General features: G+C 38.2%; 1 protein-coding gene and 1 long non-coding RNA gene across 3 annotated transcripts in view; one reads left to right on the top strand and one right to left on the bottom strand.

Moving 5' to 3' along the window:
• Positions 1-25,713, bottom strand: part of Su(Tpl) (Suppressor of Triplolethal) — a 177,805-nt gene that overhangs the window by 17,558 nt on the left and 134,534 nt on the right. The gene's annotated exons all lie outside the window — the stretch shown is intronic.
• On the top strand, positions 19,695-23,739 carry LOC116428668 (uncharacterized). Its single transcript, XR_004235305.2, has 3 exons — positions 19,695-19,929; positions 20,300-20,372; positions 21,572-23,739. It is a non-coding gene; the product is annotated as an uncharacterized LOC116428668 (long non-coding RNA).

Here is a 25,713-nt window from a genome sequence, read left to right as displayed (position 1 = left end):
AATTATATTCCATAGTTAACAGGTTCAGATGACGCGTATATTCGTCAAACACAGTTAACTAGTTAATAAACTTGCGGTAGATAAAGTGTAAACGGAAAGAAGCGCAGGTGTAACGAATTATCAACCAGCGATTGCATTCCCGGTGAAACGAGCCGTTCGCACGAAAACTCCGCTCGAAAATCGAATCGAATCGGATCAGATCGGATCAGCGATGGTGGCGGGTGCCGCGGTTGCGAAACGCTTATCCGCATGACGGTGCAGCGAGTTCAACTCCGTCGGCGGGTAAAGGATATTGTGGCTTTCGATAATTCAACGCCTGCACTCACCGGACACTTAGTGCACCTTTTTCTTTCTGTTTCGCGCGCCGCGACCGAAACCGGTCGGTCCTGTCGCGATACCCGATGACGAAACGCGCGCGAGCGCAACGATCGACGACCACGGAATTACGACAGAGTTACCATTCGGCGGGTTCACGCTCCAACCGCGGGCCATTATCGTAAAACGTCGCTTTCTTCCTCGCAGAAAGGGTGGTCCCACGATGTACGTCACGTAACTCGCACGCGGATAACAGAAATTCACGGGCGATAAGAATTTCAGCTTTAGTACGATACAATGATGTAATATGTTACCATCGACTGGCAAAATTTGATATAGTATGCACACGGAGCTCCTGGTTTCGCGAAGAAAGTGTATTGGCAATTTCTTTTTAAGACGGTTTCGTGGATTTTAAAGTTTTTTCTTGTTTAATTGTCGCACGGTGCTTAAGAATACCTTGGGAAAAGAGTTTTTACTTCAGTATATTTATACTTCGGAACATTTGAAACTTTCGATCGGAGCTGGTTCAATAAAAACTTGCTTTCCACCTGGTTATGTTCAATTAACTTTTTATGGTCTTACGTAACGCGAAGTTAATGTAACACGGTAAACATTAATAAATGGCGCGATAAACCGTTCCATTTATAAATGTTGTACTCTGCCGTGAAAATTAATAACATGAATAATTATTTTATGCTTTTGTAAATAAATGTATTTGGCAAATCAGATACTTTCGACCGAGTTTCGATGAGAGAAAGGATTCAGATTTTTGTAGAAGAAAATGATTATGAAATGCTTGGAGTGGCCGATGAAGGAAGCAGAATTACGATTGATCGAAGATCGACGATCGATTGATCGATCGATGGAAGGATAGGAGTATGTACCGGGAAAACGATGACAGGAGACAAACCAATGGTAATTACGCCGAGGAGGAAGGGAACTTCTCTCAGGGACGTTCACGTATCGAGGACACGGAGGATCTGCCCCCTTCTCCTTTCGCCTCTGAAACGAAAGGTTGAACCTCGCAGGAATGCGATATGAAAGTTTCGTGAAGGGAAAAAAAGCCGCTCGCTAAAATTTCACTGTGCGGAAGGACGAACGCACGCTGACGTGACTCTTTTCGTACCTTTTTTATGCACACGATACGCACGTTGACCCGTTTACTCGTGTGTTGCTAACCAAAATGTCTGGATTTATCTCGACTTGAATACTACAATGTTCCTTATTAAAATATTACAATATTCTTATCACAACATTTTACAGTTTAATGTTACAATATTTTAACACTACAATACAAGCAAAAATAGATGTAAAAATGTTGAAACAATGGCGGTCTAGAGCAACTTTGTCAAATTTTCAGGACAGAATAAAATTACGTAGAAGAAGAATAATGTTACCAACATAAAGAGTTAAAGAAATGAAAGTTTGATGTCGCCGAAATGCCAACATTTGTTTTTAAAGAATTAAGCCTTCTACAAGTACGGATGAAGTTTCATTTTTGATGTAGCTAACAAAGCCGCGAACAGCCTGGAAATCCGAAGAATCGGTTGGCGGTCTGCGCTATCGGAATCACGATAAGAACGCGATAATCGCGACAGCGTTCCCAGGATGTAAAAGGGAAAGATTCTCTTTTCAAGCGAGGGGCTCAAGAAAAGGAAAAATCGCCTTTATCCGATGCGGTGCTCGACACCTTGCAACAATATCTTTCGATCATCTTCGTCGGGTGCAGCTAACAGTGAGTGTATTTACAGACAATAAAACTTCCAAGATATTTAGATATTCACTGCAGATTGACGTACTCGAAAAATTGGGTATTTCTAGATTGCAGTAATTTACGAAAATCATCATGATTAAATAACGTCTATGTAGATCATAATTAAATAACAAATGAAGTTAGAAAAACATGTCGCTTACTACTGAAAGTAAGACTAAAAATTAACTGAACATTTATCTTTATGTAAATGAGGCATTAAGGGGTGAAATTATGCTACTTTCACCCTCGTGATAATATTTCCACGCCTCTTAGAAATGAGAGGGAAACTAATAAACGATTTTTTCCACGTTATATATATATATTTATATTTATACATGAATATATTTATATATGAGTGATTGCAAAGAAAAATAATAAGGAAATTGGACGATCACTTTCACTTCGTAACGTGCGGAGCAGATTTTCAATTATAAAATTAAAAGAACGATGGGATAATTAGCCGAATAACTTGCTTTCTAAAAATATCGGGCTGAAAGGAAGAAAAAAGCATCGATGACGCGTCAATGCGTGCCACAATCCAATTGCGCGACACTGATTGTCAGTGAAAGGGCTCCTCACGCGCGTCGCAGGATATTTTCTGCGACGATACACCGGACGTCGTTTACGAGTTCCCGTGTCAGTGCTTCGAACGTAATCCTGGAGAAGGACGTGCACTTTCATTTTGTTTTACTCCCATTTCTTTTAAATTTAATCCTACTGAAATACGTTACGTAATCCCCGTACTCTTGTAATGATGGCTCCTTCATTCGGTAACTGAACTGTTTAGGTACTCGTACTAAAAGAAATAATGGCGACTACATTATTAATTAATTAAAGAAAGTACAGTGAAAGTTGTACGAACTGCGTTCGTTTAAGGTATCTCAACGAAAAAGGGAAATAATTAAAAAAACTCGGATCTTTGCGGTCTAACGTGGAAAAAGAGAAAATTCGATGGATACTTTCTACATCCAAGAATTTTTCAAAGCAATAATGTAATGGCATGTTTGTTGATAGAAATTAAAATTGATTAAAAATTATGTAGTGTTAATATATGTTGCCCATCGATTCGAGTTGCGAGTTCTTATGATCCGCAAACTAAATAGAACTTCATACAATTTGAAACATCAACGATGCTAGTGGTGAAACTGGTCGCAAGTTTGCTCAGAATTTGGAATTATAATGATCCGTGCTATATTTATCGAGGTCTAGGTCGATAGCCAGACGCGTATGCTAAAGTACGTAACGGCAAGCGGTCATATAAAATTTAAAGCGTGGTAAAAAGATAAAGCAACGTAATCTCCGAGCTCGAAACAGTCGCGATGACATCATCGAAGATTAAAAGAAAGAAAATGGAAGCAACACTTTATACAGAAATTTTCGACGAAATAAGCATACAAATTCTTTGAATTATCAATTATTTCTTTTCTCGATATTAAAGGTCATTACAAGACATTCTAAAATCATTATCGTATCAACAACGGTGATGAAATGTCAGTATAAAGAATATTAAAGATATTTTACCAAGTTGAAATGCAAGAACTGTTTTCTTTCGAATTAAAAGTCTCGTTCGTTGCATTTAAAAGACGAAAGTAATGATATAAAGATGAAAGATGATTTATATAGGTGCTCTCGCTTTTGTGAAGTATATTTCTCTCTTTTCTTTAACCCTTTTCAAACGAGGATTTTTTGTAATATTCAAAGCCTTCGGTAGAGAAAGCTTAACAGTAACCGTAACGACACTTTTCCTACCGTAACCAGTCAAATAATATATAATACAACAAGTCATAATAAATGTATAATATTATATAATAATATAATAAGTCATAATAAATGTATAATATAATATAATAGTACATAAAGTCAAATACTTTTCAAAACAATTTCCAGCGATCCATACTGAATTCGTATTGTCATCTCCAGCACGATATACAAGTGCACACTTCACTTTTTGACTTTATTGCGCACAAAAATAGAGGTTTTTTTAAACTAAATTCCATAGTCAATAGGTTAACCGCGTTATACGGGAGTCTATTGTACGTTGCTAATTCTCTACCTCGGGTATGAAAGTTTGACGTTGCCGAAATGCAGACATTTGTCTTTAAAGGGTTAAGCCTTCTACAAGTACGGATAAAGTTTCACTCTTGATGCAATTGACTGAGCCGCGAACAGTCCGGAAATCCGAAGAATCGGTTGGCGGACTGCGCTATCGGAATCACGATAAGAACGCGATAATCGCGACAGCGTTCTCAGGATATAAAAGGGAAAGATTCTCTTTTCAAGTGAGGAGCTCAAAAAAAGGAAAAATAGCCTTTACCCGATGCGGTGTTCGACACCTTGCAACAATATCTTTCGATCATCTTCGTCGGGTGCAGCTAACAGTGAGTGTATTTATAGACAATGAAACTTCCAAGATATTTAGATATTCACTGCAGATTGACGTACTCGAGAAATTGGGTATTTCTAGATTGCAGTAATTCACGAAAATCATAATGCTTCACAAATGTCTGTTAAACACTTTAAGATATTGGCTGAATTAGAAATTAATAGCTTGAAGATAGAAGATGATACTGTGATACTAAAAATAGAACTTCATGAATTATTTTTACATTGTACCGGAGATTATAATTTGCAATAATTCGTTTACATTTGAAACAACCAGGAATACAGGGAATACTTTACGTTTAATATAAACATGTTGTATTTTACCTCGAAATTCGGGAGGTTCTTTTATTCTAGAATTGTTTGAGGATTAAACAATTTTATTTCTATTCATTATTTTATTTTATTTCATGTTTTCTATTAATTACTTCATTTTATTTCACTATTTCTATTAAAAAAAAAAAGAAACATTATCATGCTGAAATTAGTTATCATCCATTTGTTTATAACCTGCTCAACGATAACAGCTTTTCCGTTAAAAATAACACAGAAACATCAAACAGCGGGATCATTTGAATTACGTATTCACCCCAAGATCGTTTGCGCAACTCTATAGAAATTAGAAACATGCGAGCACAACATGCAACAATGTTTTACACCTCCGGTCGTTCGACAGCAGCCGCACAGTCTCACGCAAAATTTTGTTACGTTGTTGCACACCTGTTACCAGGTGAGCATAGACCGCGTTATCAGCGCTTGGCGTATTACGCAACAATGTTGCAGACCTCCGAATAGCCGGGTTGCGAAGGTGAGCACTTGTGTACGAGCAGTTTAAGGGTGTACTTCTATTCAACGATTTGTAAAATAGAAAATTGTTTAGGTTGTTCGTAGATCAAGGGTTTTATTACTTCCTGAATGTGTTAATACGCTGATATTTTATGCAATTTTTTTTATTATGCAGCAAATTATTCTATATTTCCAATTTCAAGGGTTACCACAAATTACGTCGTTGTATTTATTTTGAACAAGTCAAAAATAATCCATGGAAACGTATTTAGTTTTCAAACTAGAAGGAAGTTAAATTTTTCTAATTGTAAACAAGAAATTTATTAAATTTGTAATTCCTTCAAGTGAAGAAGAGAACGATTGCCAATATTAAAATAATTCTGGTCCTCAAGACAGCAATTTTTGCATTAATTGAAATTATTTTTGACGTTAATTTTCGTTACATGAATACAATGTAAATCGTGGTGGTCATTCCAATTGAACGTATATTGAAACACATGGAATAGTTTAATAGACAATAAAAATAACTGCATAAGAAATACAATGCATCGTTTCGAAACATTACCAAACATGTATACAAAAGTGTAAAATCCTGGATTTACAATAATTCAGCAGTTTTGTATTTCACAAAACGACTAAAATCGACAAACCTCGAATGCGAATACTCTCTTAAGGATTAACCCTAATCGATGCAACCCAAACATCGTCTAGCCGCGTGTACCGCTCGAATTTCAAAGCAAAGAGGCGATCAGTACTCCCCTGTTTACACGTGTTCGTCGGCGTGTTTGTAATTACCCCTTTCTGATGTTGTTGCCGGCGCAACCGAGACTTCCTGATAAACAAGATCGGCGAACTCGACCGCCTGAACACCCTTTGGCTGACAAATCCATCATCATCGCGATATTTCCAACATCATATCAACGGATTCTTATCATTCTTCTCAGAATATCTCGCAGATATTTCCAAGTCCCCAATGTATATCAATTTTAGGAAGCAATGTTCAGTTTTAAACGACTGTGTTCTACTTAGACTGAATCTTCCGGATTACCATAAATAGCTTACTAAATGTACAACATTCTATGTACTTTGCTTGTCACATCGAAAGTTTTATCTGATGTAGAAATAAATGATATTTTCAATTTGAAAAATCATTGAGATAGTATGCATGTTTCATTTTATTGATAAAATTTATGATTTTATTACATAACGACGTTTTATTATTCTTGAACGATTTCATTACTTAAATTCTTTTATAGATTACAAAATATGTGTGATATGGTTATATGAACGTGTGGACATTCCTCCTTAATTTTTCAAAATCTCCGAAACATGTTTATTGATATAATTGTATTCCAGGTTTCCGTATTTTATTATCTTCATGCGTAATACGTACGAGAAAATGGTCTAAAACCGATAATGAATTATTATTATCACATATTCTTTTATCCATTATTTGTTGAGCTTCTTCAATATCCTCTGTCATTTACGTGTTCCTTAGCCTTTACTTTGTTCTACCGATTATCATATCCCGTTTCGCAGGTGCAAATGAGTGCACCGCGGATTTTATGCATGCGTGCCGCACGCGGACGCGCGAAACAATGAAACAAAAGAAGTAACCGTTGAAAATGGGAACACAAATGAACATTCATAATCCACGAGTGCTCTAGTGAGTCGGAGGATAGATGAAACGAGCGTTCAATTGCGATCCACATGGCTAGATTTTAATTATGCTTGCGCGATTACAATCCGATCGTCCGTTCGCCAGCTCGCCTATCCATTCGCGGTGCCAGCTTCGAATTATTTTGGTGCTTAAGGCCGCAACAGCCGACGAGACGAGGCAGCGATTGCTCGGGCGTCACATACGCGGAATTCCCTCGAGTTGGAATTGCCAGTAACGCGGCCCAACATTTTGAAAGCTCCGCTTTTCACAGTGACAAGTTATCGTTGCTTTTTAACAGAAAACGCGGACACCTTTTCCAACTTTTTACTGTGTTATTCTCGTTAATTACTACAGAATAATGGAGCAGCTTGTAAAACGACGATGGAACACCACAAATCGCTAGTGCACTTTGAAACTTGAAATTATTCTTTTAACCCCTTGTCCTAGTATAATATCGAATTAGACTCGCTATGAAAATTCTCAACAGAATTCGACAAATCTAAATGTTACTTATTTATCTTTCATATAGATGCAATATTACTTTCATATTATCACTAAAACTACCAGGTGGGATAAAATGATTCATTCCTGATTTCTTCTTTTTAGAATTATTAAAAAAATGACAGATGTTTCTCTGGGAAATTGTTAAAGAATTTAATTTAGCAATATACAAACTGAATTGTAAATCAATTAAAGTCTGAATAAATGCACTCTTGGAGTTTCTATAGAGCAATTTCAAAAAGTCAATTTAACTGCTCAGTCGTTTTAGTGTTAACAATCTTTAACCTTTAGAGCAAACGTAAACACAGAAAAATCATCAAATTTTCTTTTCTGTTTCTACTGAATAATTAACGATGAAGTAGTTTTATGAAGCATCATTGTCGAAGAAATCATAAAACAAGAGGTGAATTCAGACTAACATTTCCTCAGATACTCGAACAATGCGTTTGTAAATTCGAACGCAATATAAATAGAGACTATTATCTATTCACTGTTTTTCTTAACATTATCCATCTGATAAGATGCGCCAAGAAAGAAACTTTGAACTCCACGAAACAAGTTTCTTAATAAGAATATCTTTAGAAGACTACCTGTACACGCAAATTTACAAGTATCATAAGAACAACATTACTCAATCGAAAATTTAAAAAATGAAGAGCGCTGGAATCCGAGCGGAGGCATTAAATGCTCATTAAGGTTACATTTTACAATATCCCGCGCCGTCGCGTTTGCAATAAAATTCCCAGGTCTAATTAGGATACCATACGCGGGATCGTCGATTGTTCCGCGGTGAAAGACCGAAACGGTGCGGTGATCCTCGCTGGAACGAGGATTGGTGGGCGGTCGCTCGTCATTCGTTCATTTATAGAGAAGCGTCGATCAAGAGGAATTCGCGTTTGCAAGGGTTACGTCACTGGAAATAATCACGGGGGAATATTCTGATTTGGGGAATGACTATGAAGCCACCGGACCGCGGACGAGCCACGGCTGAATGACGTCTCGCGAGCGAGCGAGTCGACGCTCCGCCACCTGAGAGGATAAATGACGATGAACTCTAACGGCTTTGACGCTTCCACGCGTTCCCGGTGCGTTTTATGAACTTTCTTCCCGGTTCTCCTTTCATTCGCGGCACGCACAGAGAGACATGAAAGCGAAAACGTGAATGGAGGTTGCCTTTTGTTCTCAGGGCCTCGTTAGAACTCGATGACGAAGTTAATGATTGACGTAAAATCATGGGAGAGTGCATTATAACCGGATAACTCGGTATGCACTTGATAACAGATTCTTTTGGGATCGGTTTCCTTTCTTGAACACTTTAGTTTTAGTTAGTTATTGTATTTTAGTTATTGTATTACCGCTCGATTTATTTAAACTTTATGGACTGAATAGTTTGACTTGGAATGTTATATACTTAAACTTGATGTATATGACTTGAGAGACAAGAAAATAACAGAATAACAAGAACATAATCTATAATTATATCTTTCTCATTAAATTTCATAGTTTCGAAGTATACACTTCTTTATAAAAATGTAATTCTTTTAATTGTTTTTGAAACGATTATTGTTGATACTACTTACCTTTATTGTCTTAATACTAAACTCGGTTAAATGCCTCTTAATTTACCATGACTTCTCAGTTATCTATCACAAATCAATTCCCGAAGTTTCTATAGTTCAATTTTTTTGCATACATTTTAATTCTTACAAGAGCATAATATTACACGAATACTTCCGCGAAAACGTAAAAGATTATTAACAAGAGGTACAGAAACGAGTAATCGTTTGCCCACGTAGGCCCGTGGCGCATCCGAACGAGGACACAATTAGGGTTCTCGTTAGTTTCCTGTTATTTCCACTTCGGCCCGAAGCGGTAGTTCCCTCGGTCCAGGAACGATTAAAATAAACGTAACCGAGGCGTCGCGTCGTTCGGCTCTCAAAATAACCGTCGCTCCAAACTCATTGAATATATTTTTATGCTCGGCTCGCGTTGTCCCTGTTCCCCGCGGCCACAGTAAAATCAAATTTCAATTTAAATCTCGGTGCCACGTCTTGTCGCTCGAAAAATCTACGCCGAGAATTTCGACGGGTCGGCCGAGTTATTTGTGAGATCAGGATCACTCGGAAGATGCTTTTGAAAACGGGACGAGCGACTGCCGTCCGCTAAGGGTGTTTCGTCGTTGACTTTAACGAACCGGCCCGCATTCATCGAGCCGCGCTCGAGCACCGAGAAAATCGCACTTAATTGGACCAAACTTTCATCCGACCATGTTTGTCAAACACAAGAGAGAGGAAAGTTCCTGCTCCCCGGGTACACCGAACTTCGAACGCGTTTCGTTAGTTTATCCCGGCCACGAACCGACTCGCGAGATCGCGAGTGACTCGGGTTCAAGCTTCAGTGAACATATACAGTGAACAATAGAAGCGTTTGAACGATATTGTGGCTAGAGATTCTTCGGGAAACAATTAAATACGAGTTGTATAGTAACATTCACTAGTAAAGCAACGATGCTGATACTTTATTGATACTTTGCCTTCTTCCTTCCTTTCTTTCTTACATGGCTACCCTTTTTAACACTGAAACTACTGAGCAGTTAAATTGACGTTTTGAAATTTCTCCATAGAAACTTCAAGAATATATCTATTGACATTTTAATTGTTTCACAAATCAACTTGCGTATTGCTAAACCTTATCTTTTTAATAATTGCAAGAAGAATAAATTAGGAATGGGTTATTTTAACCTATCCGGTAGTTTTAGTGTTACAGCTATGAAATGTACCGAAAAATTAGAATAGTATATTCCTCGAGATTTGAAGCGGCTCGTACCGATGTATTCATAGAAATACATTGATCTGCTTTATAATTTTTCACGGAAGCATCTTTACAGTTTTGGTAATGTGAAATAAAAATTTCCAGATGGACTATTTTGACCGGTTTGGTAGTTCTAGTGTTAAAGGAACTGGTATTGCGAAGAATAAGATTTCATCTGAACATATGCCTGTCGATAAGACGGATTTCAGTGAAAACAGCTATGCAACCGATGCTAGTAAATCTAGTGTTAAAACAAACTTAAAGAAATATGGTTTCCTTAAAACGATCAGTCAACGTCTGACCCAAATAACGCAATTTGGTGGCAAGTCCGAGGCGCACAATAGACGTGATCTCTCGAGAGTAGCTTTCACTGACCGTGCGGCGTGGCGTCAGGATAATACGGTCGGAACGACGAAAAACTTGAAGGAGAAGAGGAAGAAAAGAAGATTCACGGTCGAATCGTGTCTCGCGGGAATTTACAATGCGCCCGAAAGCTCGCGGACCGAAGCGAGCAGCTAGGATTTGGATCGAGCGGCGAAGTTCGCGAGATAAAACCGCGCGTGGAAGAAGACTTACGGTTCACCGGTGGCTTCATATTTCATCGGTCTTTCGTTATTCAATTACGTCACAGTCTGCCCATGGGGCCTTTGACTCGGTTTCTCGGGGCTCCCCGTGACGAAGCACAGAACTTTTCTCGCGCGCTGCCTCCACAGACGGCGCTCCGCCAACAAAATGGCGGAAGCGGGAAAGAGGACGGTTATTACTCGACGAACTTGATTAAGGGCTCTTCTTTACCTTGGAGACTAGAAAAATATGAAGTTTCTCCTTTATTCTCTACTTTATAGAGTCTGAGGCACAGGTGCAGGTGTGTGGAATGTTATTTCAAGATTTACGAGATCGACGGGGATTGGTTTGTAACAAAATGGCGCAGGTCTGTAACGACTGTTGGGAATTTTCGGAGTTTTCTTTATTATTCCAAGTCTTCTCCCTTGTAATAATATTTTACTTATTCCGTAATATCATTTTTTTAATGGCTGAACGGTTAATTACAGTTGCGGTAAACTGGTGGGATGTCCCCGAGCAATTAAAAAGGATAAGCGTGTAATACTGCGTTTATGGAACACGCGACTTACGCAAGAAGAAGAATTTACAGAATGCAACGTCGATCGAGCGACACTGGTACTCGTTCACCTGGCCAATTAATTATTTCGCGCGAAGTGTTTACCGTTTTATTTATCTCGTTATTAATGAGACTCGGGTACTTTCCATGGGTCACGATAAGAAAAAAAGTATCAGCCACGCATGGAAGAAGAAACGCGTCATTTTAGTCAACAGACTGCTAAGTAATCCATGTTGCAATTGCTTGAGTCATCGGCGTCTCCTATTCGCGCAAGAAACAGGGCTCGATTTGATTTCGTCGATGCGCGCGATGCGCGCGCGGCGACGAGAAGAAGAAAAGGCTGGAAGAAACGGAGCCGATGCGAGTTCGAACGTGATACTTATAAATTAGACGAGAAAGCAGACGCGTTGCCGGCACTTCCTTAAAACCTAGCCTCTCGCGGTGAATTTTATATGTCGCGTGTCGCAACGCTCGCTTTCACTTAATGCGATTTAATTCGTGAACTTTCAAATGCCGCGCCGTCGCCGTTCTTCCCGCTGCGGCCGCCATCTTTGCCCGCCATGCAATTGTATCATTTTTCACGTGTTACGGTAATCGGCCGCGATTACGCGCGCAATAACCTCGCTCCCGTGGCAAAACGCGATTATCCGAACGGACATATTATGTGTCTTCCCGAGAAAGCCCGCGCGGCGTATGATAATTATTCATTGTTGACTGCGCAACGGCCGCAAATCAATTTCACCGTGTGTCGTTCGCGGCAATGCGTCGTGCTTCAAGCATCCCTTGGGCGAGGTCACTCTTCACCTTGGGCGATCTCGCTGATCCGTCTTGCTTTTGATATTTTGGACTGATACTTTTTCTGTTCTTTAACTCTTTCCACTCGAATGATATGTGTATACAGAAGAGGAGTCAAAGATGTGTTTCCTTGTCTTTTTAATAAAAACCATTAAATAAACCTAACTAATACATCACAGATACAAATTTTATAATATATTTATATCCGTTCCAGAGTCCTCGAGTGCAAAGGATTAAAGATTCGTATTATTTCCTAATGTTGAGTATAAGATGGACGAATTTAGTGATGGAAAATCTTCGTTTTTGGAAATGTATTAATATATTTGCTTTTATATAGTATGTGCAATAGTAGTTTTCAATCTTCTTTTTATTTAGGTAATATTTACTGTTTAACTCTATGCCAATAGAATGTTTGAAACTAATAAAATTGTTGTTACTTAGTGAAGAGAAAAGAAAGTAGGAATTATTAAATATTCTCCTGTAGAACAGACTATTTCGACACTAAGAAAATTATCATAACATTTCAATGGTAGTAACCAAGCAAATGGCGTTACAGTGAAAGTTTCACAGGTTTCCGGAAATCAAAATTTCTATATACATCTATCAAAATTTGTTCTTTAATACATTCCTTACACCATCAATATCTGGACTGTTATATAAACCATCAGTATACTACTGCAGAATTAATTAAAACGTCAAAGAAAGGAAGCTACGGTATTTACAAATTGAATAATATTAGCAGTGTCGTTAATGCACTAAAAACATTAACAATAAAATACATTACAGTTTCACGATTAGATTTTACTTTACATTCTCCACGTAACCCAAAAACCGTAATGGACAGAATGAAAAAAGAATATTTATAAAACCCCGCAAAAGTCCCAGCAATAAATAAAAAGCAAACAAATAGAATGAAAGTGGCAACATTCAACCCAGAAACCTGATCATCCCTGTTGAAAAACGTTTCCCGAGGCGCTCCGGAGGGCAGGTTAATGGGGCAACGTGTCACGCAGTCCCGTCATTTCGCGTCACTTTCAACCGCCGCGATTTATTTTCCGCGCGTCGGACGCGGGTTAATGTGTAACGTCAATTAACGACGTGACTCCGCGCGTTTCGCTCGAAGCCGGCCGTTTCCGAACGCGGACGCGCGTCCCGCCGAAAGGGGACACGAAAATACGCCGCCGCGCGTGTTTCTGCGAGCATCGCACGCACCGCGCAGCGAGCGAAAAACGAAGGTGCACCTATACGCGGCCCGACCTTGTGCCAAATGCCGCTTCATCCTCAGCCAGGGACACTTGATCGCGGTTACCTTTGCCGTTTTTCTTTTTCTTTTTTCGCCTCTCGCGTGTTCGATTCGTCACATCGACCGTCGTGAGCCGAAAAGTTTGACTGGGGTTCGTCTGCGAGCTTTCTTGGCTGTCGTTTATGTTGAATAGTAACGTAGACAAGGTCGAGTGTGAGTATGATCATGCAATTATAATATTATTTTCTGATTTGGAAGAGGTAAATGATTACTCTAATGTACTGTTATTTCATTGTTTTCGATTGGTCCTATTACGGGGACATTTTAACACTAAAACTACCAGACGAGTCAAAATGACTCATTCCTGATGTCTTCTTTTTGCCATTATTAAAACGATAAGAAATGTTTTTCTGAGAAATTGTTAAAGAAATTGATTTAGCAATACGCAAACTGAATAGTAAATCAATTAAAGTCTCAATGGATATACCCTTCGAGTTTCTATAGAGAAATTTCGAAAACTGAATTTAATTGGTCGGTAGTTTTAGTGTTAAATACGATATTGAAGTTTCCGTCCGTAAATAGTTAATATTATATGGAATTTAATGTAAGAAATTAAATATTCTAATTCAATTATGAATTACTGTGGAGATTATGAATTACTTACTTATTTCTCATTAATACTTTTTTAAACAATTATATTAACTTTGATGTGATTAATTAAACTTATATATAAATTAAATCACAGTATTAACTCGTGGATATTAATCGATGGCATTGAATATAAGAGAAGAATGTCAAATGTAAGTACACAAAGAATAATAATATTTGGTGAGTAAACTTTGAAGTTTTCTAAATGTTTTTTATGTAAATTTTCTAATTAGAGAACGCGTTAACAATTAGGAAAATTGATATAAGTAACTAGCAACAAGTTCGGAACAAAGAAATTGGAGTGAGTTGTCTGTGAAGTAAATACACATGCTGCTTTCGAGATTTCGCTGTCCTTGAAGACGCAACTGCTATGATACTCTTATCGCGAGCAACAGTTTATGAGGTTGATATTCAGCGTTCAGTGTTTAAACAAATGTCCGACGCACACAATACTTTTCAGTTCGCGAAGACTTCGGTAAACTGACCTGAATTTCACACGGAGGGAACTGAACGAAGAATTAGATTATTGATAGTCTCAAACACATGTACGAAATGTTTCAAAAGTGAACGATCAAATATCAGTAATATATTTTATACTACGCGTAAGAGTAGGAGCAACGAAAGGTAATATAAAAATTAGTTCTTATGAAAGTTTGGGTACCACTGCGTTACGTAATAGAAAGGTCTTGATTTAACGCGATAACCCGAAATCTCAGGAAAAAATTTCTTCGCGAATCCAATTGTTGAGAATTATATCACTGATTTCTTAAATTTACAACCAATCTCTATTATTTTCATGGATGCAGTGCATTTTTTATGAAGGACCATATATATAGTGTGCAACGTATCCAGCGCCAGAAGCAGGCAACAAAAAAGAAGCGGAACCGGAACGATCGATCTGCGAAAGGGTTCGGCCATTGGATCGCGATGTCAGCCACCGGGTTCGGTTGTTGGCGCCATTGTAACCGTTAATGTCGTTGACTTACGAAGCCCCGAAGGTGCGGTTTACACGAACGCCGACTTGCTTGTTCAATTTGATCGCGGCGCTACGACTCGCCGCGGATCATCCGATCGTTAGGTGAATCGCGTTACACATATATGTATGTAAAGGCTCCTTCCTATGGATGCACCGTCGTAATGATGACGTCGCGGAGGATTTTCGATAGAAAAGGAAGAACATGCTGGAGCTAGTCAACGGACAGCCTTGGCGATGATCAATTGCGTAATCGTGAACGGGATTAACACATTTGAGACTGATAACTTATTACGACGTCACTTTTTAATTTTTTAGCCGAATACCAGAAACGTAGTTGTACGTCATTTTTTACCTCTTTAGTTCAATACCAGAAACGTTCTGCGTGTTTTTAATTTTCTTAGTTGAATACTAACACGTAGTTCCACGTGAAATTTAATTCTTTTAGAAGAACGCCGGTAACGTGGTCCAACGTTACTTTTAACTTCTTAGAAAAATACTGATAACGTAGGTTTACGTCACTTCTAATTCTTTTAGAAGAATGCTGGTGACGCAATCCTACGTGACTTTTAATTTTGTCGAAGAATACGAGATACTCGATTCTGCAGTATTTCAAGATCAGTAGCTAAGTACTGACAACATAGTTCTCTTATATAGATTTTTATATTCGAATACATTTGAATACTAGGCCATTGCAGTATTCAGCTATAGACTTTGAGAAGTTATATACGGTCGCGAATGTGTTAATCGAAACGTACGGTCCGCGACGTTCCGCCCCGACGTTACGAGACTTTAAATGCTTATGGACCGAGCCCCTTCCTTCCCGTGATCGTCGTCCTGCTTGTCAACTTCGTCTTGAATTACGCAACGAGGAATCGCGAAAGAAAGAAGACAACAAATCAACGGAAATAGAACTCGACATTGATGCGAGTCGCTTTATCGAGCAGAATATATATAATTTGCCTTTGAGGTATGTACTTGAAGCTTACGATTGAAAAAACCTGACAGAATTACGCTTCAAATTCGAGTGAAATAATTCTTTAGCGTTAAGTATATGAAATTTTGTTATAATCTTGATGTACGTTAGAGATTTTGAGTGTTAAATGAGATTTTGTAATATTTAAAATCTGTACCAAATTCAATCGAGTACATCGGTGTCCGATGTTTAATGAATTCAATTATTTATGGAAAAAGGTGATTAATTAGTATAATCAAAACTTATTTATTAATTATTAAATAGAAATAATAAATATTTTCCCTTCATTTGCGAAAAATGTTGAAAATTTTATCCTAATAAAATAATCACCAACACTAATTGTTCCAAATTACTAATCACGTTTCTTAAGTTTCAAGTTTAGATCGAAGTGTACGCCATTGATTTAAAATTTTCCATTGAACGATTACGCACGCGAGATTTTATTGCTCGTATCACCGTCTCCTTCGTTTTATCATTCCGATTATATGTACGGCTGATGAACTTACCGATGCATTCGACGCGTGATTTACATGCAGATGAACGATAGACGCCGCACTATCTGTTTTCGCTCTCTGTCAGAACATAACGAAGAGTGTTGATGTGTTTCATTCTGCGCGATTGCAAGAAAAGGCGTTAGTATTTCAAACAGCTGAAAGCCTGGTTAGATAAGAGAACGAGTTCTAATCAATAAAAACACAGTCCGAAGATGTTACATCATTTTTATCTAATATTCCACTGAAAACATTTGCATACAGTAACAGTTAAAATACACAAGCGGACTTACGTGTTATCCAACTATTATTTCATAAGAGGTTACAGTATATACCTATAACGACACCTATAACGAGTTAGCCATAATTAGCAATAACGTGGAATACAACTAAACACAATTTCTATTCAAATTAAATTCAATAAGGCTATAATTAACATTAACCATGAAATTTGTGCACTTTCTGCAATCACTAAAGCACACATACTTGTATCTGATTAAACTTCCACATACACGTTGATTATTTAACTAGTTAACTGCGTTCACCGAGCATACACGTCATCTTACAATTAAAATGATACTAGTTCTTTCAACGATGAATTCTTTATTTTTTCGGATAAACATGTAATTCTTCTTTGTTTTGCTTCAGCTTTTCGTTAGAATATATTATAGGTGCATTTGGCGTGCGTTAGAAGAATATACACTTCATTATTTCATTTCATTGCGATCATTATCAGAGATTTCTGAAATTAAATTTCACAGTTAACAAGTTGTAATATGTCAATTCTTCTTAAGTGTATCGCCATTCACCAACATTTCGCATTTTCGACAATCTTATTAAGCATCTCCAACTAACTCCGAACATGACACGAGAATATAGTAAGATTCGCGAAGATTCTAATAATTTATATAATTTTCACAAACTACGAACGGCCTCGATAAACGCACGTTGAATGCTGCGCGTCGCAAACAGTCTAAATAAACGAAAAAAGGAAAAAAAACCAGTCCGGGAATATCGGTGAAAACTGTTCAATGGTCCGTTCGCCGGTCGGGAAACTCATAGCCGATGGGAATCCTTTAACAGCTGCATTCCAGCCCGTTGTTAATGTTTTAACGTAAAAAAATGAAAAAAGAAAAAAGGAAAAAATTTCGTAACCGTTCGCGGCCGCGAGCCTCGAACGGTGGTTACGCAACGGTAGCCCAGATCCGGCCGCGTGCAATTAGAAACTCCGCGCTATTCATCGGCGTTATCGGTTCATTAAGCGGAGGCTTGAAAATTTCGAGGTTTCGTAATCCGTCGAGTAGCGTTGCGACACCCGGAACCCTCTCGATCCCGATAAACCGGCGATTCCATGCTCGAACGATCGCCGATTTGCAACCGGGAGGAATTCCAGTCCGGGGAACCACCAACCGATGAAAATGGGAATGATTGCAATGCACGCGCCGAGATTTTCGCGAATCAGCACACGTGCAGGCAACACGCACGGGTCGGTCGGAAGTTATGCAGCCTACGATATCTCGTTTGTATGAATTCATTGAGAGAAGTAATAGATCCGGTAATTAAATCGTTTAGATCTATGTGGAATACAAAATTTATTGATTCTCGTCGTTGTGATTTCGTTATTTAGTGGTGGAATAGGAAATGCGATTTTTACTTCAGTTATCTTGTGTTCGTCGGTGGAATAAAAAATGTAAAGATGGAAATGATGGGGTAGACGAATTCAAGAATTTCAATATATATGTAGATCGAATAAAAATTCACTAACTCTTCTGTCTGTTATTTTGTGTTTGTGGATAGAATAAGGTACTTACATTTATATAAATAGTTTTTTAGTTATTGCATGCATTGTGTTCGAATTAGCGTTGTTAAGTAACATTTTCTTCGGCTGGTAAAATAATTTGCTCCGAATAATGATTAATTATTATCTGGATGAAATATTCAGCTAGTCAGTGATTCAAAACCGTTTGAATAACGTTCACCTGTGTAAATGTGATTTTGCGAAAAAATTGGTGCGGACGATTAACGTTCAATGAATAAATTCGATAAATGCAATTTCATTGTATTTGCAAGCTGAACGTGCAGTGTGCAATTGAAAAGGTAGACAGTGAAGATACTGAGATTCTAAATAACATTCCGATGATAGAGTTCACTGCGATCTTTACCAGCCTTTAATCGAAACTGTCCGGCTAAATCAATAGCCTTAACGCTGTGATCCGTGTTAACCTTTTCACTCTGTCACGATCGTGACAAAAAGTGATCAGTCAGAGGAAGGAGCTCAACGCTGACAATGGGAAACGTAGCAACTGCGGTTTACGACACACCGTTTCAACTGTCTTCGATCGTATTGTTTCTAGAACCGTAGCTTTTATAGATACTGATACTTCGACATTATTTTTTACTACAAAAAAAACAACGTAATTTTATTACAATAAACTATTCGATTGACGTATTACCGTTTTTATATCTGTTCCACAGAACAATCACCGTTTTTCGTATTTTATAATGGTTACAATTACACATACTTTAAACATTAGTTGCACCACTTCCTCATTTTGCCTTTCAGTACTAACCTCTTAACTCATTGCCTTATGATAACGTGTCAGACTTGTGGTGAAGATTTTAAATAGAATTTAATAAGTATAAATATTATTCGATTCTTTTGAATTCAAGTTAAGTATTACTCTTCTGTTATCAATTATTATACTTTAGGGAAGACACGGACATACAATGTGCCTAGAATTTGTTTCTTTTTCTTAATAAATTATTAATGACAAAGTAGTCGTACTGATTATAGTTGATAAATAAATCGTAAGTCAAGGGATTAACAATAAACTATCATCATCTAACAAGAGAACCTTTTCAGCCGGCATACGCCGATTTTGATGAAGCTCATGCGAGACATAGTTCAGTGTTTTCACCCCTTAAAAGTGGATGATGCTGATAAGTAAAAAAACGTGTCAAATATCTTCTTAAAAACAATGTTTCGCATAAGTTTCATCAAAATTGGCGTGTACTGGTTGAATGCGTTCCTGTTCGTTCCGTTCTCACTGGGTCTCTATATAAAGAATCTAATTTTGCAATTATCACAAAAAGATGGTTTCATAATAGACCATTCCAATCTTCATCATCCTGCCCTAGCGCAAACGGTTAAACCTAGTCCACGGTCGAAGAACAATAAACGAAAGAGCGGGATTTCAGTCGAGAGACGGATTTCTGCATCGAGAAACACGGGATTCCCAGGATTTCTCAGTTCCTTCGAAATTCTAGCCGAGCAGCGAGCCAGTACACGCGTCGCTTCTTAAGAGCCGTAGGCCGTACGAATTAGTATTCTCCGGCCGGTGAGGACCTAGACCCAGTGTTGCTCGTGGAATTGCCTAATATACTGTGTAGTGTGGCAAGTAATGCGGGGAATTGGGTTAGAAAGTGGCCGACGGTGTTCGCGATCCCAATGAAAACAGAACCGTCGAAAGGGAATCAGGTGAAACGGATTTTTTCTTCCTAGCTTTGATGAACGGTGCACGATAAACGACGTCATTTCCTTACTGAGACAGTTACAACTCAAAAACCTTGATTTTTAAGCTGTAAATACGTTGTCAAGACATCTCTCGAGCAATGATGAAAAACGTATTCACTTATCTGCACAATTTAACTAGTAAAAAGCACTTACTGTCCTTGATTCGAGTGACACCACGTTATCACGTTGATGAATGGGTCATTGTCATTTACTTTGAAAATTGCCGCCAAAAAAGGAATGTATTGGCAAATATTATCATTCGAAAGTGAAATTTCTCCTCAAGGCACTAGTGTTTTTGGATTTTAGGGTTGACTTAATTTTTGTTTTGTTTTAGGTTAAAAATAGAATATCCAGTCGAATAAGAACAGCATTTTGGACAGTTGCTGTAGTCAAATTTAAAATAAACGGTAATTATTCCCTAACCCAATGTATTTATAAAAGCATGTTATTCTACATTGCGTTTTGTATACCCCCACTATCCGTAGCGTGATAAGTGATTAGTAAAAATGAACACTATTTTTCATGTTCATAAATTATATTTGAGTAATAACATCTATTTCTGCTCAAAACGAGTTTTTCGATGCTCCAGAGGAACATAAAATTTGGAGTTGTGACTGTTATAGCGATGACTGTTCATCAGATATGATTACGCTTCGTCAGAGACGATTACAATTCCTCTGTCTTCGTTTCCCCTTTCGATACCCGGCGACGGAACGATCGCTGCTCGATCGCCTCGGTTACGTAGTCGACGGAACCGAAGCGGGGAGAATGGTCATCGGGTGAACGCGAATGGCGGCGCGGCGCGTTGTTACCGCCATGTTTTGTCGTGCTCAATCTAGCATTTAAGAGCCCAGTTCCTTCTAATAATAACAGTAATTTATTAACGGCCACCGGGTTTTTCTTTCCACGGGCCGCGGAACGGAAACTTTTCTTCGGCGAATTATGTAAAGCCCGCTACCGAGAGTCACATGTTTTCGACGCTGATAATCATCTAGGAACACGTGCCGTTTCAGTCGATTTTCATGAATATTCACCGGTGTTGCTCGAGAACGGATTCCTATGGATTTGAATTTGAATTTTTCTGCCAATTGAATGCGTACGTTTGGAAAGCGTGAGGGACATTTTTAAATCGTGGACACTGATACGAGTTCACGTTTTCGGCAACTAGTTGTGGTATGAATATTTTTACGAAATCAAAATGTGAAAGTTTCGAAGTGAATGAATACCGATATACAAACGACAATTTATCTTATATTATTAGCCTATGTATTTCTAACAGAATCCAAAATTCCTTACAAATTCTAGAAGGGACTTTAACTTTCTTCAACTTTAACCCTTTGCACTCGTAGGTCATATTGGGGGTGACAATACAAATTTCTTATATTTCAAAAAGTATCATACTTTAAAAGATTATAAAATAATAATAACAAATAAAACAACTATAAAATATTGAATTCAACCGCTACAAATTAGTATAATTCATTTCCCTAAAAATAAGTACAGCTTTACACCCAACAACATTGAAAGTAGATCAAGTGCGAAGGGTTAATATTAAATATCAAATTGTATAATATTGTACGCATTAAATCAAATAAATCGGTTTTAGTGGCCACAGGAGTGCAAAAGGTCTAACTAATTCAACTGAAGATCACGAAACGAAGAATCGAATCAATATTTCGATTGGATCCTCTCCGAAAAGACTCGATCACGTCGCTGACACTTCGAAAGAAAAAGAAGCGTTTCGGGTACGCTCGACACGTGGGTAAGCGGCCGAATATGGAGCATCGCGCGTGTCAGCTCGAATACGAGCTGCCCTGTGCTCCCGATGATCGCGCGATACTACAAAAGGCGGAGGAACAGGTGTCGCTCGCATGCGGAATGAAGCTGATTCGGGTACGCGGCACAATTTAAACGAGTCGCCGTCGTCGTCAGCGGCAGCGGCGGCGCCGTGGACAGGAACGGGGGCACGCACCTCGACACGTGATCCACGGTGCATAACCGTTTGCGCGATATCCATCTAAATGTTAATTGACGGCAGCCGCGGCGGTCGCGTGGTCTCGCCGCGGCTCTCCGCCGTTTTCCGCGAGCGCCAACTGAGACCAATCGTTTCACGGAAGAGTCACCGGATACCAGGAACCGCGGGACGGTGCTATCCAATTTTTCTGCACTACTATTTCCGTAGCATGTCGAATGCCGGACGATTTCACGAAATGAGATACATGCAGTGCGAAGGATACACTAAATTGTTTAATTGAGTTGGTTAGATTTATATTATTGTATGCTTCTTGGAAGATTAATGCTTTGCGACTGTAACTGCTACTCTTAATGGCGACTACAGATTTTGTTTTGTTGTAGTAACTATGATTTAAGAAATATTACGTTGTAATTGAATAGTATTTTCATTGGGAAATTCATTTGTCTTAGGATGTTCTGAATTTTTTAATTTTATACTTTTATATTTAAAAATTTTGAATTTTAAACAGTTTATATTTTTATATTTTGAAATGTTGGATCTTTAAATTTTATATTTTTATATGTAAACATTCTGAATTTTAAACTACTTTATGGTGGAAATAAGAAAGAAACGAGTCACTGTTTTAAATAGATCTTTTAACACTAAAACTGTCGTGTCAAAGTAACCTATCTCAGAATTTTTATTTAAGCACTTAAATTACGAAGGCGTCTCTGCGAAAGATTTTCAATTATATCCGTGTATTTGGACACCTACAGGACTAGGAGAACTTCAGTTCTCAATTTCGAATCTCAAGAAACGTATTCTAATTTTTATAAAAAGTTGGAAATAAGTAACTGTGATTGCTCCGTAATTTCAGTATTAAACACGTATCTTCCCTACAATTATTACATCCCCAGTATTTCGCTTGGAACAAGCAAAAATTCCGATACGGGTCAAAAGTGATCCGTCGGTCAGTGTTCGTTAACAAGCACACTATAAAGCGGAGAAGAGTAGGAGACAATGTTTGCTCGGCGCTTTATCCGACGTATCGAACGGATGCAAATGAAGCTGCGTTATCGCGGCTGTGCAAACGAATGTACGTTTATTAATACGAGTGTGTGCAACAATATGAGTGTAACCCCGTTAACCTTCCGCGATACGAACACTGACCGTCGGTATTTGTGAACAACGATCCGATAGCAGAACCGCTGCCGAAGAGTCGTCGTCGCCGCCGGATGCCGCAATCGCGAAATTATCCCGGGATATCCACCCGACGCGCACTCGCATCCTAGAATTTCTCGCATTCCGCCGAGTAGTTGCCACCGTTTGCAGAAATTCACGCTTCCCCCGATTCCGCGCAGCAGAAAACGAGATCGGAACTCGAAACATCGTCGATACCCGAATTCCTGTTCGCCAATAGCCCGCCAATGAAAATTAATGTGCGCGATTCGATGAGTCCGCGGAAACGGGTCGGGGATTATCGTACACCAAGCGGGACAGAAATTGGAGAATGTTTTTTCTGATACTAAATATTACGTAGGTTGATATTATGATTGTTTTTCGAGTTGGCTGACTTGTCGGAGAGCCGGTGGGAGCATTCTACTGTCTGCTTTTGGCATGAGATATCCATAATTTTTGAACTGAGAAACGTAGACAGATTCATATTGGAATAGTTTTTGTCGGTGTTGATATTGATATAATATTATGTGTCAAAGATTTGTGTTTTTGATACGAAATTTTATTTCAATTTTCCGCTAAATAGATGGATGTTTATCTGATACTTTAGATGTAGATGTAATAAAGATTATTGAAATAATTTTTATATGTTTAAACACATTTTTAAAAATTCATTAAATTTTCTTTTCATCAATCTCCGTATATTGTCCACGTAAGATAGGTTTGTTTGTTATTTTAACTTGTCGACAGGCGTGTATAGATGTCGGCTTTCAATAGTGGATAAAGAAAGCGGCTAGAAGAAATGTTTCTAATAGGCTGGAGCTGTTACAAATTGCCGGAAGACGGGAAGAGAGATCTTGACCCTCCCGATGAATGGACTACGTAAACGGTTTCTTAGGAGCAGACATTTGCGTGCCGACACGCGTCCAAGATGCCAACACTAGGAAGTCCTAAGTAGGGTGATGGATCTAGTTTACCAGAGTCCAGTAGCGACGCGAGTACTACAATAGATTTCCACGGAGAGAGGAGCGTTCTTCTTGTTTTAACGTCTCAACAATAGCAATCAGAAACGAGAACTCAATTCTGACGGTTTTTAAACTTCAAAAGCTACTACCTTTCCTAATGACAAATCAAACTTCTCATGCAGCAGCGATCGAAGTTATAATTTTATTAGTGCTAAGTCGTTATATGAATTAATGTAATAAAAATATTATATTTTTATATAGTTTTACACGTTGAAATGATGAAAACGCAGACGAGGAATTTATAAAGTGTCAAAAATCTTTTCCATAGAAAGCTGAATTAAATATTGAACTCTTAAATACTGAAAAACAAGAAAACAATTCACTTAGTTGCTTAAATGATAGACATTACTTGTTTGCAATTCCCAGTTCTATTCTTTCTATTCTCTCACAGAAATTAAAAAGTTTGACAGAATTTAGAAATGTTTCTTGCCAATGTCTCGGCATATGTTCCTCAAAAGGTTAACCATAGCGCAGCGTCGAGCCGTTTCAATTCAGCGATTTATCCTTCACTTTTGCCCTATCAGTGTTTTCGTTCCCCTTTTCCACATCTCGTATTCTCTCCTGTTTTAATTGCGGACAGAAGCACTCGGCAGTGTTACGTAACAGCATGTTTTCGATACGAGAATACATTATTTACTAAATACTGACGGTAACAACGTTATATCGTCGCCCGTACGATTAACACGGATTATTTACCGGGTTATCGGTAGCCCGATACATTTCAATATAATATCGTGCCGGTTGGTCCGTAAACAACTAATTCTGTGGTCGTTAAGATCAATTGTGTGTGAATTATTTGCGCTGGGGTCGATTTAATTAACCAAATCGCGCATGAAAGATTAGAAATGAGTCGCATCAGCAACGGTATCCATTTAATTTACCGATAAAACGTATTGAACTGTACGAAATCATTTTATAAACCACTGCGAAGCTGCTGAAACTCGTATCACTATTTCGAACAGTTCGATAAAAATTATCGAACAACTATTAATGTTATGCACACGCAACGTCCTTATTAGATTGCAAATGACATGCATTCGTACAATTTCCACGTATGTAAGTTATCAAAACAAAAACTAATATAAGTATTTACATACATGGTTCTTACGTGTGTTACAGTGCATTTCGTTTCAATAACAGTCGAGTAAACGAGTCAAGTAAATGATCAAGCACATATATACGCTTACTATACAAACGTACAAATAGCTCGTCAACTGCTACTTCTGTAAAGCCTTTCAACAGCTAATATCACTTTCAAATTAAATCAAGAATTAAAGCCGCGAAACCGGAGATCGTGTTACACCCACAGTGATCTCGACACCCCAATGCTTGCGTTCAACATAATATCTTTATTTCAATCTCTCCATAAAGAATTAAACTGTAAAGACTGAGTTACATTCAGAAAGACCTCATAAACTCAATCTTTCCGTTCGGCAGTATTATATCTTTAATTTAATCCTTAAATCAAGAATTAAGTCACAGTTAACATTCTGCACCTATAATGATTTCAACAAACCCAATCCTTCCGTTTATCACTATCCACAGTGTCTTCAATCAGCAAAATCACAGAACCTAAACAATCTAATGCTCCCA

Source organism: Nomia melanderi, chromosome 10 (assembly GCF_051020985.1).
Source record: "Nomia melanderi isolate GNS246 chromosome 10, iyNomMela1, whole genome shotgun sequence".
NCBI classification, from domain to species: domain Eukaryota; kingdom Metazoa; phylum Arthropoda; class Insecta; order Hymenoptera; family Halictidae; genus Nomia; species Nomia melanderi.
This window is presented reverse-complemented; position numbering and strand designations above follow the sequence as displayed.